Source organism: Canis aureus, chromosome 20 (genome assembly GCF_053574225.1).
Source record: "Canis aureus isolate CA01 chromosome 20, VMU_Caureus_v.1.0, whole genome shotgun sequence".
Classification (NCBI taxonomy): domain Eukaryota; kingdom Metazoa; phylum Chordata; class Mammalia; order Carnivora; family Canidae; genus Canis; species Canis aureus.
This window is the reverse complement of record NC_135630.1, coordinates 23,041,398-23,053,637: the sequence shown is the minus strand read 5'-3', so window position 1 is coordinate 23,053,637 and position 12,240 is coordinate 23,041,398. Positions and strand designations below refer to the sequence as shown.

The following is a 12,240-nucleotide window of genomic DNA, read 5'->3' as shown; positions in this document are numbered from 1 at the left end:
GATGTTCTTAAATCACTTTGTCAGGGTAAGCTTATCTGGTCAAACTGGTACAGCTTAGCCTAAGGCTTCACCTACAAAAACATTCTTTATCAGGTACAATATTTAAAAAAGGTCCAGAGATTATCTCCCAGAAGGCTGCCAATGGCAAGTCCTAGAGACTGGCCTTTTTATTATTTTTTTTATTTTTTATTTTTTTAAAGATTTTATTTATTCATGAGAGAGAGAGAGAGAGAGAGAGGCAGAGACACAGGGAGAGGGAGAAGCAGGCTCCATGCAGGGAGCCCGACATGGGACTCGATCCCGAGGCTCCAGGATCACACCCTGGGCCGATTGAAGGCAGTGCTAAACTGCTAGGCAACCAGGGCTGCCCAAGACTGGCCTTTCTTTAGAACAGGCAAGGTTTAAGCAACTCAGGTCTTGTGAATTAAACCTTTTTGAACACTATCCCTACTTACTAACTCCATGCTTTATTTGGATTTCATTAGTTTTTTTCTGATGTCCTTTGTGTATTTCAGAATTCCATCTAGGTTATCACGTTACATTTAGTTATCGTGTCTCCTTGGCTTTCTTGGACTTTGAGAGCATTTATTCTTAGCTTGTTTTTGATGGCCTTGATGGTTTTGAGTATACTGTCCGGTCTTTTGTAGAATGTTCCTCAGTTTGAGTTTGGCCGATGCTTTTATTACGGTTAGGCTAGGATATTATGGGTTTTAAAGAAGAACACCACTGAGATGAAATGCCATTTTTATCCCAGCTTAACAAGGACATATTATTAATTTTGAACTTAATTTTCTGATTTAAAAATCCTTCAGCCCCTCATGAGTACTTAATGAGATTTTAGGTGGATTGCTGCTCACATGCAGAATTTGTTCTCCATGGTTTTTAAAAATCGTGTTTAACTGCCTTACTGCTATGCTTTTTCGGTAGTGTCTTGATGTCTAATGTGCACAACTTAGATTTTCCTAGAGATAGCAGAGAAAAGAAGCCAGGAAGGAGAATGGTAACTGCTCAAGTCACAGATTAGGGAAGGTAAAATGGGTCTCTTTTATCAGATTACAATCTGGAGTAAAACTCAGGTCCCTCAGTATGATTCTGCCATTGTCTTCCTATGCATCTCTTCTTTTATATTATTCCATTATTAATGCATTTGTTTAACGTCTGCCTCTTCTTCCAGACAGCTCAATGATGTAGAGACCATGTCAATTTTTTTCTTTCTTCTTTCTTTCTTTCTTTCTTTCTTTCTTTCTTTCTTTCTTTCTTTCTTTCTTTCTCTTTCTTCCTTTTCTTTCCTTTTCTTTCCTTTTCTTTCCTTTCTTTTTCTTTTCTTTTCTTTTCTTTTCTTTTCTTTTCTTTTCTTTTCTTTTCTTTCTTTCCTTTCTTCTTTCTTTTCTTTCTTTCTTTCTTTCTTTCTTTCTTTCTTTCTTTCTTTTTCTCTTTCTTTATCTATCTATCTATCTATCTATCTATCTATCTATCTATCTTTCTCTTTCCCATGTCAATCTTGTTCATTCTTCCTATCTCCTTCTGTGTACCTACCTATATTTCTAGAGCCTGGCCAGACACTCCAAACATAACAACCTTGCAGTAAAATGAATGTATCAGAGTGAATGAGTGAATAAATAAATGAGTAGTAAGTGAATGAATATTTTATATTAAAACCCCTACCACCTGTACCTATGGAGCCTGACTCTTTTGTTGATACCTGTAACACATGAACCCCCCCATACCTATCAGAAGTTATAAAAGATACACAAATTCCTCCCTAAGATAGTTAAGTTTTGTTCAACAGTCTACCGCATAGGGTTGCCTAGTTCCTGAGACTTGCTTGACCTGTCTTACTGAACTCAGTACGTGCCTAAAATATATGTCTCATTTCTCTAGGTAACTTATTCCCCAGAATTGTCATTGTCTCGTCGTATCTTTCAGGCTTGGTTCCCAAGTTGGTTCTATCCTGCTAACCTTTACATCCCTAGCTGTCACATGTAGCACATTCAGCATCCAGGACAAGCTTTAACTGTAAGGTAACATCGTTTGTTCTTTTTCTGAATATTGACTCTTAGTACTGTGCTATAAGAATTATTTTCTGATATCCCCTTTAGTCTGTCATGGCTTTCTCCTTATATCTGTTACCTTAACCCAAAACATCAATAGTAATCTTCTTTCCCCAACATCTTGACTTTCTGGCCTGCATTGGTTATTCTTACCCATGTGGGAACTTCCTTTCTGGTCTATATCTCACAACACAGAGGGAAATTTTCTTTTATAAGTTTGCTCAGTTTTCTGACATAGAGGGGACCTTCTCCCTTTGCTTCCTATTTCACAAAAATTTGGAGTATCTCTGGCCAGTCTTGACAGGGGAGTGTTTTTCTTTCCATTATGCAAAACTTTTTATTGTCAACCAACCATCAAAGGAGATCAGAGGAAATGGCTTGAATTTATGATTCAACTATTTGGACAGATCTGGGCTACAAAATGTCATGCAAGGCATATGTATAGCCTTTGTACACTTTTACATGTTAGCAACACTTTTTCATTAGATCTGACCACACATGCTGGCTTATGCCTGACTCTCCTATTTTTCCCATCTCACCTCCTACCAGCCCATCCCCCTGCTATTTCTGTCTCCTATGCCACTTTATTTTTAAATTAATATAAGAGAAATATGTGTCTGCCTATTAATTTATTCCTTTACTAGACATTGAACATCTGTAATACACAAGACACTATCTGTTAAGAAGGTCCTGGTGATGTATAACAAAAGAGCCCTTCTGTTTAACTATTTACTCGTAAACTCCCAAAGAAGACTAATCAGGACAAAACTCATTTAAAAATGTTTACTATTTAAAATATTTTTTTCTGGACCATTTATATTTCTTTAGTATTGAGACATTTTGTCACTATTACCTGTGGTTAATTTAAAATTTACTTGAGAAACTTGTGAACATATGCTTCTTTAGCACTTGGGTTTGGGGAATCAGTCTTTCTCTTTCTTCTGTTCATACATTTTTTCATTTCCTTTATCCATATTCCTTTATCTTTTCCCAGTTCTATGCCAGAGTAAGAATGGCAGGGATTTTCTAAGCAGTTTCCTTAAATATTCAAAGCATTTTTCTCTCTTCACAGTTAAATTATTTAAGGAATTTGGTAAATTAGAAAAAACAAAATATTTTAATGAGATAAGATTTTTCTAAGGGAAACGTTATATAATTTTCATGATGATTTTTTTTACTTTTTAAATTATTGCTGTTATTATTATTTTTTTCTTGTTTAAAGTTTCCATTTTTTATGAGATTTTTCCTGGACTTGCTTATCTGGCAAAGATAGGTTGAATTTTAAAAGCTCTTTTTGGAAATGAGTAACAATGTTTTTAAAAGATTTATTTATTTATTTTAGAGACAGAGTGAGTGAGAGACCATGCACACACGATAGGGAGGGTATAGAGAAAGAGGAGAGAGAGAACCCCAAGCAGACTCCTTGCCAACTGTGGAGCCTGTTGTCGGGTGGGGAGGGGAGGGTAAGGATCAGTCCCACAACCCTGAGATCATGATCTGAGCTGAAATTAAGAGTCGGACACTTAACCAACTGAGCCACCCAAGCACCCTAACTATTTTTGAGTTAAATTATAGAGTTTTATGATCTAAGGGAGGCTTATTTAAATAGTAATATGTTATTATATTATACAAGGTTTATATGTAACCAGTTCTCTGAGGACAGATTATAGTAAACTTATTAAAATATGATCGTAAGATAATGATATTTTGGAAATTGAACTCAGGTTTTAATGTAACCATTCAACTACTTTTGAAATTTATGCAGTTTAAAATTTGGCTAAAACATTTGCCTTTAAGTTGATCATACTTTCCATGATATTTGCAATTTGGGGATATATCTGTGATTTTTTTACTTGAATAGTTTTTCTTCTTTACCTTAATTTTTTTTCCTTATTAATTAAAAGTTATAGGAGCATCTGTTTCCCTTTAAATGATTTAAAAGTGAGATCCTTAATGTTACTTACTAAAGAACAACAAAATCACCCAGATTAGTGGCAGTTTGCAATTAGTGGCAAAGTTTTGGTGTGCAGTTTCTTTTTTTCTTTCTCATCTACTTTTTAAAGCTCTCTCTACTCTTAACCTCTGAAATTTTAAAATGTTTTCAACCAAGCTTGCTTATGTAAAATGGAAGTGAAACAGGAAGAGGGGGAAAAAGTGAGTGGAGAGAGAAAAGAGAAGGAAAAAAATGCTTAGAATACTTAGCTCCTCTTACTACCCTGTGCATATATTTGTACTTCCCTCACAATTTACCTACTTTACTTTTAGGAGTCCTCACTTAGTTGTCTTTTTTGTTGTTGTATTTTTTCTGAAGTTTTTATTTTTAATGGATTGGAGTGAGAGAGAAACTGTAGATGATTTATGGCACTATAGTTCAACTGAAACTTCGACTTTTTTTTTTTTTTTAAACCCTCCGTAGAATGTGTTTTTAAAAAGCATGGGGGATTTTTTTTTTTTTTTTTTGTCTTTTCACTATATAAAGCTAATGGCTTTCACTTATTTTCCCTTAGATCTAAGAACACATTTTGAATACTAACTGCTTCCTAATTTTGCTTTTCCTCCACTAAAGAGGCATTTCGAATATATTGATACTTCTTTTGGATCTTGGAGGTTGGGTTTTCTCAACTTATTTCTCTCTGAATTATTTAGTATCTTTAGTAATTTTATATGTTTATGATTTCTAAATGAAATAAATGTATTTTAAATATTTGAATTGGTTAAAGGCAAACGTGTGATCCTGCAGAGAATTTTGAACAGGCACCAAACCACTTGCTACTCCTGGCTTGTCCTCCTGCTGGGACTTGTTAGCATGAAAGAACAAAATGAAAAGTACTCTTTGTCACAATATTTTCTATAAAAATAACACTTTCAAAAGAATATTTTTTGTACCTGACAGCATAAAACTTGGCATGTAACAAACATGAGCATCTTGACTCACAAATGTGTAAAGACACTATCAGTCCCTCTGGAGCTACTGAATTCCTCTCATAGTATTTCTCCCAATATCTGCAGTTCAGTTCATTACTTTTTACTTTGTCCTCTTGGAACTTGTCCATAAGTAGTTTTTTTGTTTGTTTTTTTTAAACATGACCATCAGGTCTTTTGGTTTTTGTTGGGTATGCAGTTTGAGGGGTTCTTTTGTTTTTGTTTTTGTTTGTGTGTTGCTGGATGGATGCTTGTCCAGAAAGTCCTGTAAGAGGTTTATAGAGGGCATTTCCCTTGGGAAATTTGTCTCACTGCTCTGTCCGTACTTGTTTGACAGCTGTTCCTTTACTTCTAACTTTATTATTAATTTAAAAAGTTATAAAGCCATATGTGAGCAGCTGTTCACTATTTTCATTAGGACCAAGTAAGAAAGAAAGGACCCAGCTATTATCAGGAGTGATTTACGTTAGATTGTAGGAATAATTTTCTGGCAGTTATGATATAGTGTAACTTATTAAAAAGAGAGTTACAGAATCTTTTTATTTTTTTAAAGAGCATAAAATAGTGTTTGTTGAAAGATGAGAGGAATTGAAAGATGAAATACTGTCTGAAGGTAGGATAGTGAACCAGCTAGTTTTTGAATTCCTGTTCCAGTTTTAGGATTTTATGATTTCATGCTGGTATTTATTCTTCTCTGACAGACTAACTTTTCCCATAACTTTCTGTGCTTTAAGATTCTTCTGTGCAATAGTAAGCTCTTTAAACTGATTTATATTCATTTTTTAATTGATATCTTAGCTGTAGATTTATTTATGATTTACTTATTCATTTATTTGGCATTTAAGTGCTAAATTAAAATATGCAAAACCTGTTTAGTTTAAGAAATGTAATGATCAAACACAAAGGAAAAGCATAGAAAAGTTACGGTAGTTCTAGATTGCTCATGAAACTACAAATACAATTGCCTGAATGGCTTTTATCTTTTGTTACTAGTCTTTCAAAATATAACTATTCATTGTAATCATCTTTCTGACATTTAAATAAAATAATACCTAGTATTTATTAAATAGTTACGGTGTGCCAGGCAAAGTGCAAATAATATAAACTATGCTGTTTAATTCTCACAATAAAACTGGGAGCTTAGGTTTTATTATCCCCATATTCTAGATGAGAAAATTTAGAGAGATCAAGTAAATTGCTCAAAGTCATACAGTAACTGGAAGATCTATAATATCAAGAAATATAGGAAGTTTTAAAAAAGCAGAATATAAAATTGTGAATACATTATTATCTCAGTGAACACACACACATTTGAAAGGCTGTAAGGTACCATTAACAATGGTTACTTTTAGGTGTTGGGAAAAGAGATAATTCTTATTTTATCCTTCTAATTTCTTACTGTATCTATTCTAAGGCTAGATATTAGATGTATCTATTCTAAGGCTGTATCTATTCTAAGGATTGCTGATACATAATCATTTGAGGTGGGAATTACTTTTTTTTTTTCAGGAATTAACCTTGATTCTTCTCATTCCCTCAAATCGTAATCAGTAAGTCCTACTGGTTTTGCCTCCAATATATATTCTCATGCCTAAATTGGCCCTTCTTGCCGTCTCACTGCTGTAATCCTGCTCCAAGCCATCATCCAACAGTTGTTACATATCCAATTTTGTCCCCCCACTAAGTACTTTCCCCATGCAGTAATTAGAGTGATTTTATTTTTAATCTCTTACTTACTGTGCTTTAACCCTGAGAGCAAGGATTTTGTAGACCAGCCCTTGGTATGGGATTGAAAATGGAGTAGGCACTTAGTGGTTTTTTGAATGGATGACAGTGGCATGGAAAGGTGCTTCATTGCTCCCAGATCACCTTGCAGCCAGTTGACAAGTGACAATAGGAAACTGCTTTAGACTTAGTTGTAGCTAGCTCTCTGTGTGATGGATTACAGTAGTGTTTTTTTGATCCATTTATTTTATTCCTTTTTCATTCATTTGCTATCATTTTCACATTCGAATACCTTGACATAAGTCTTACATATATATGTACAATTTCCAAATGCCTGTCCTCACTATCTCACATATCTTAGAACTGTAAAACTGTTGTATTTTTTTCAGTAGTTTTTGTATCACTTTATGGGGAGACAGCTATTTTGTGTCTTTTAAAGACTGTGTCTTTTAGGATACTCTTCTTATTTCTTTTTCTAGAGTACAAAATTTTGAGGACATTTTCTCACTTGTCTTTGTGCCCTCACAGTTACTAGCACAAGCCCAGTGCATAGAAGACATTTCTTAGTTTATTGAATTTATTTCACTCATAAATTCCAACCACAGGATAGTAACTGAAAACTATTCCTTAATTTCCAAACATGTTCCTTTTTCTCTTTTAGTGTGACTCAGGTGCCCAAGTCTGAATTGTGGCTGTAACCACAATTGATTCTGTATTCTTTTTTCACCACCCCTTCTTCAGATATAGTTAATTTTTAAGACTCATTGATTTGCTTTATTTAATATAGTTTACTGTGGTTTAATACAGCCTTAATCTTGTTTTTCCTCTATATAGCCCCACTGCTACTACTTCAGTGCAGGAAATCACTATCTCTTATCTAAATTACTAGAGGAGCCCTCTCCAAGTTTTAATCCCTACTCTATCTTGTGACCACAGTTGTCTTCCAACTGTGTCCCAAATGATCATGTCATTTCCCTGATTAACTTGTTCTCCACATCTCTCAGGATAAGGTCTAAATTTCTTGATACCTTATGAGTTTTCTAGGTCTGATAGTTTCCTACTTGTAGTTCTCCTGATGTATGTTGCTATTTTTTGTCTCTCTCCTCCCATGGTATCTACCATTACTTTCAGGTGGCTAGTTCCATCAGGTCCCAGCTTATATATCACCTCTGAAAAGTTTTTTTGGCTTTGCATTTAAATTCTGTGACTAGGGGATCTCTGGGTAGCTCAGCGGTTTAGCGCCTGCCTTTGACCCAGGGCGTGATCCTGGAGTCCCGGGATCGAGTCCCACATTGGGCTCCCTGCATGGAGCCTGTTTCTCCCTCTGCTTCTCTCTCTCTCTGTGTCTTTCATGAATAAATAAATAAGTAAAATCTTTAAAAATAAATAAATAAATTCTGTGACTGTAGCACGTACCATTATGGAGATATGCCTCTTTAAGGAAGTATTCCATCAGGTCAGAAACTCAGTATGGACAAGAAGTATTTTGTCCCCAGCAACCAGCATATTATGAAATAGGTAGTCATTTTATGTTCAATTAATTAATATTTCTGCAGATGACATTGCCTCATGTTTTCCTCAGAGGGTAAAGACCTTCTCGTCTAATTCTCTCAACTCCCTGCTTTCCCACCAGTCTTATGCTTTTTATCTTTATCCTTTCACACTCCTTTCCTACCACCGTTTGGCAAGACAAGTACTTAACCAAACTATAAAGTAGGAGGTAAATGCATTAGGAATGGAGGAGTATTAACTAGCTTCCAAAAAGTTTCAGTGGTGAAAAAGAAGGTGATAGAACATTAGGTAGAAACAATATCAAAGTAAGGTTATTTTGAAGGATAGGGAGAAACAGAATATTTGTTGGCTGAGGAAAGAATATAATGAAAAATATAGTCAAGGCAGGAATAGAGTAAAGATGACTGAGGACAGGATTATTTCACTTTTCTTCTGTTTCTTACAGCCTTAGGGCAGTGGACCAATTCCTCAGCATAAACTACTAGGTCCATGCAGTGGCATTGGTGTTTTGGCTTCTTCATGCCAGTGAACACTAAGTTTTCCAGTAAAAGCATCTTAATTTCTCTTGAGGGACAAGCCCTTTCCAAATTCTGCTCCACTTGACTCTGTTTGCTAGTACTTCCTGACCCTTATTAACTAAAGAGATCGTCTTTTATCACATGGATTTCTTTGTGTTTATATTGGTAATTTCCATGTGTGGTTCACAGAGGTACTAAATATCTGATATTAAGTTCCTTTAAAAAACTCTTTTTTGGGGAACCCTGGGTGGCGCAGCGGTTTAGCGCCTGCCTTTGGCCCAGGGCGCGATCCTGGAGACCCGGGATCGAATCCCATATCAGGCTCCCAGTGCATGGAGCCTGCTTCTCCCTCTGCCTATATCTCTGCCTCTCTCTCTCTCTCTGTGTGACTATCATAAATAAATAAAAAAAGTTAAAACAAAAAACAAAAAACAAAAAACTCTTTTTTGGATCCCTGGGTGGCGCAGCAGTTTGGCGCCTGCCTTTGGCCCAGGGCGCGATCCTGGAGACCCGGGATCGAATCCCACGTCAGGCTCCTGGTGCATGGAGCCTGCTTCTCCCTCTGCCTGTGTCTCTGCCTCTCTCTCTCTCTCTGTGTGACTATCATAAATAAATAAAATTTTAAAAATAAAATAAAATAAAATAAAAAACTCTTTTTTTCAAGACTTTCAAAACTGATTAAAAACCAAACACAAAATGTATTGAAAACCAAGTTTTCTCACAATTAATATTTGCCAGTTTTATTTAGTTTCATATAAACCTGAGGAAAAAAATCCTCTGTAGGCATTTATAGGCATATAATTGAGTTTTTTATAAAATGTCATTGATTAGGAAAAATGTATTTCTGCATTAACCATTAAGAAAATTTTATCTGTATATGTGTACTTATTTAAATTAGTTTAAGTATTCTGCTCTAATGCTCTATTACTCAAAGGAAAATTCAGGATGCCTGGGTGGTTCAGTTCTGACTCTTGATTTCATCTCAGATTTGTGAGGGTGAGCCCTGAGCTGGGTCTACTCAGGGTATGGAGCCTGTTTAAGATTATCTCTTTCCCTTCTTCTCCCTGTCTCCTCTCTCTCTCTCTCTCTCTTTAAAAAAAAAAAAAAAAAGTAAAGCTTAAAACATCCTCCAAGAAATGGAAAGTCTGCTCCTCATGGAGCATGTTCGCAAATGCTTCTCTGACCTTTACATTTCTGGTAGTTATTATAAATATAGCTTTTATACATTATATGTAACATATGTACTGTCTGTGTGTGCTCATATATGTGTTTGTGTTGTATGGGTATGTATTCTACAACTAAACTACTGATATAATTATACCACTCAATTCAGTAACCTTGTTAATCTACTTGACCACTGCTTCTTTAATACTCTATACTTTCTGTTCTCTCTATTCAGTTTTTGATAGTCGTTGACTACCCTCCTTTTTACATTTTTTTTTTTTTAAGATTTTATTTATTTGAGGGAGTGAGAGAGATCACGAGCAGGGGGTGACAGGCAGAGAGGGGAAGCAGACTCCCCACTGAATCAGGAGCCCAGTGTGAGACTCCATCCAAAGACCCTGAGATCATGACCTCAGTCAAAGGCAAGTGCATACTCAGCTGAGTCACCCCTGTTGACTACCCTCCTTAACACTTTCTTCCCAGAATGTTTATTTCTATGAGAGTATGCTGAAGTACTTAGAAGTGTCTTGGTATCTGCATCTTACTTTAAAAAGACTCGATGGCAAATTTAAAAATTGATAAAGTATGTGTGTTTGCATGTGTGCTATTTGTGTGTAGAGAGAAAGTGAGAGCATGCACCATAGCATATGTGGCAAATATTTAAAAATTGGTATATTTTTCAAAAAATATGTATACACTTATTGTGTCCATTTTTTTGACTTTTGTGTATATTTGAGAATTTTCAAAATTTAATTAAAAAATAAAAGGAAAAGGAAAAAGAAAAATCAGACCAGCGTGTGACAACTGTGGTGCTGGAAAAAAACAAAAAAAACAAAAAAAAAAAAACAACTCTGGTGCAATTTTAGGTAGGCCTGGTTTTAACAGTAAGTCACCTCCTGTGGTAAACAGTCACTTGATCCTGCTGATGATAACTGGGTATTTTTAGGGCCATAAGCTTATGTGCATTGATCTCAAGTTTAATTTTAGTTTTATTATTTGGTAAAATCAGAAAAAAAACAAAAAAGGCAAAGCCCAAGGCTGATGATACTGCAGGGAAACATACATGTATCACTTATGCTACTAAAATAAATAGAGTGGTTGGGATAGTAAACTGACATTATGCATCAAGGACCTAAAAATGTTCATACCTTTTAATCCAGTAATCTTACTTTTTAAAGATAAATCCCAACAAAACAATTTAGAAAGGAATAATTAAATCCTGATCTCAGGATTGTGGTTAATAATACAGCATTCTTCTGGTTCTGTGGACAAAACCCCAAAACAACAAAGTCTCTCTCTCCCCCGAAACCATGCAAGTTCTTTAAAAAAAAAAAAAAAAAAAAAAAAAAAGACTTTTTTTCTGATATTAACAAACAAAACCTTTCTCTTTTTGGATTTCTGAATTTTTTGTTTTTCTGATTTTTTTCTTCCTCTGTTTTTCCTCTTCTTGCCTCTTAAATGTAGGTATTTCCCAGCAATCTCCCTTTCACCCACATCTCTCTTCTTGTGGTCACAATTTTAATTGATCTCATGGTTTTTATTGTTTGTATGTAGATCTCTCTGAAATAGAAAATTCCAGCCCTATCCTCTTTCCAGAGCTTTGTTTGTGATGCTTCCGTTCCAACTGCATCCTTTTTGTCTCTTGAATATTATCCTGTTCTGTATTTCAACTCTATATCCAGAAATAAAAGTTTATCTTATGTATTTTCCCTCTTAAAAATTATTTTCATGTTCACATACTATCAACTCATCTTGAAATCTTCAGCTTTACATTCTTTCTCCTTCTTACTCTACCCTCAAAACCCTCATGCTGTGGACCTGCAGTATCACTCCTAGAGTGTCTTCATCCTCTGTGTGGAGTTACCCTAGTTTAAGTTTGTTTTTTTATTTTAAGAATGTTTCTGATAGGTCCTAAATTGATCTCCCTGCATTCTTTCTCTCTTCTCTCTAAATGAATCTTGTCAGAGAAGTCTTCCTAAAGCACAGATCAGACTATATCACTCTGCAAATTAAAAATCTTCAAAGGCTTCTTATTATGAGGAAAGAAGTTCTTGAACTCCATCATCTAGCCTTCAGGGTCTTCCACTTTATAGTTTCAACTAACTTTACTTTTTAAAATTTCCTTCCTCATATCTTTTTTCTCTTACTCCATACTTTTTTCTGAGCCTTTTGTAATTTTTTGGCCTCTACCTGAACCATTCCCTGTTTTCACATTTCCAGATCTCATCTATGTTTAGAAGTTGGCTTTCAGATTAGCCTTCCAGCTGGAAGTAATCTTTTCTTCCTGGGAACTCCCAAAAGCTTTTTCTGTGTCTTTGTTACCATGCTTAGCATCCTTTCCATTGTAC

General features: G+C 35.1%; 1 protein-coding gene across 7 annotated transcripts in view; it reads left to right on the top strand.

Moving 5' to 3' along the window:
* Positions 1-12,240, top strand: part of AFG2A (AAA ATPase AFG2A) — a 353,318-nt gene that overhangs the window by 56,807 nt on the left and 284,271 nt on the right. The gene's annotated exons all lie outside the window — the stretch shown is intronic.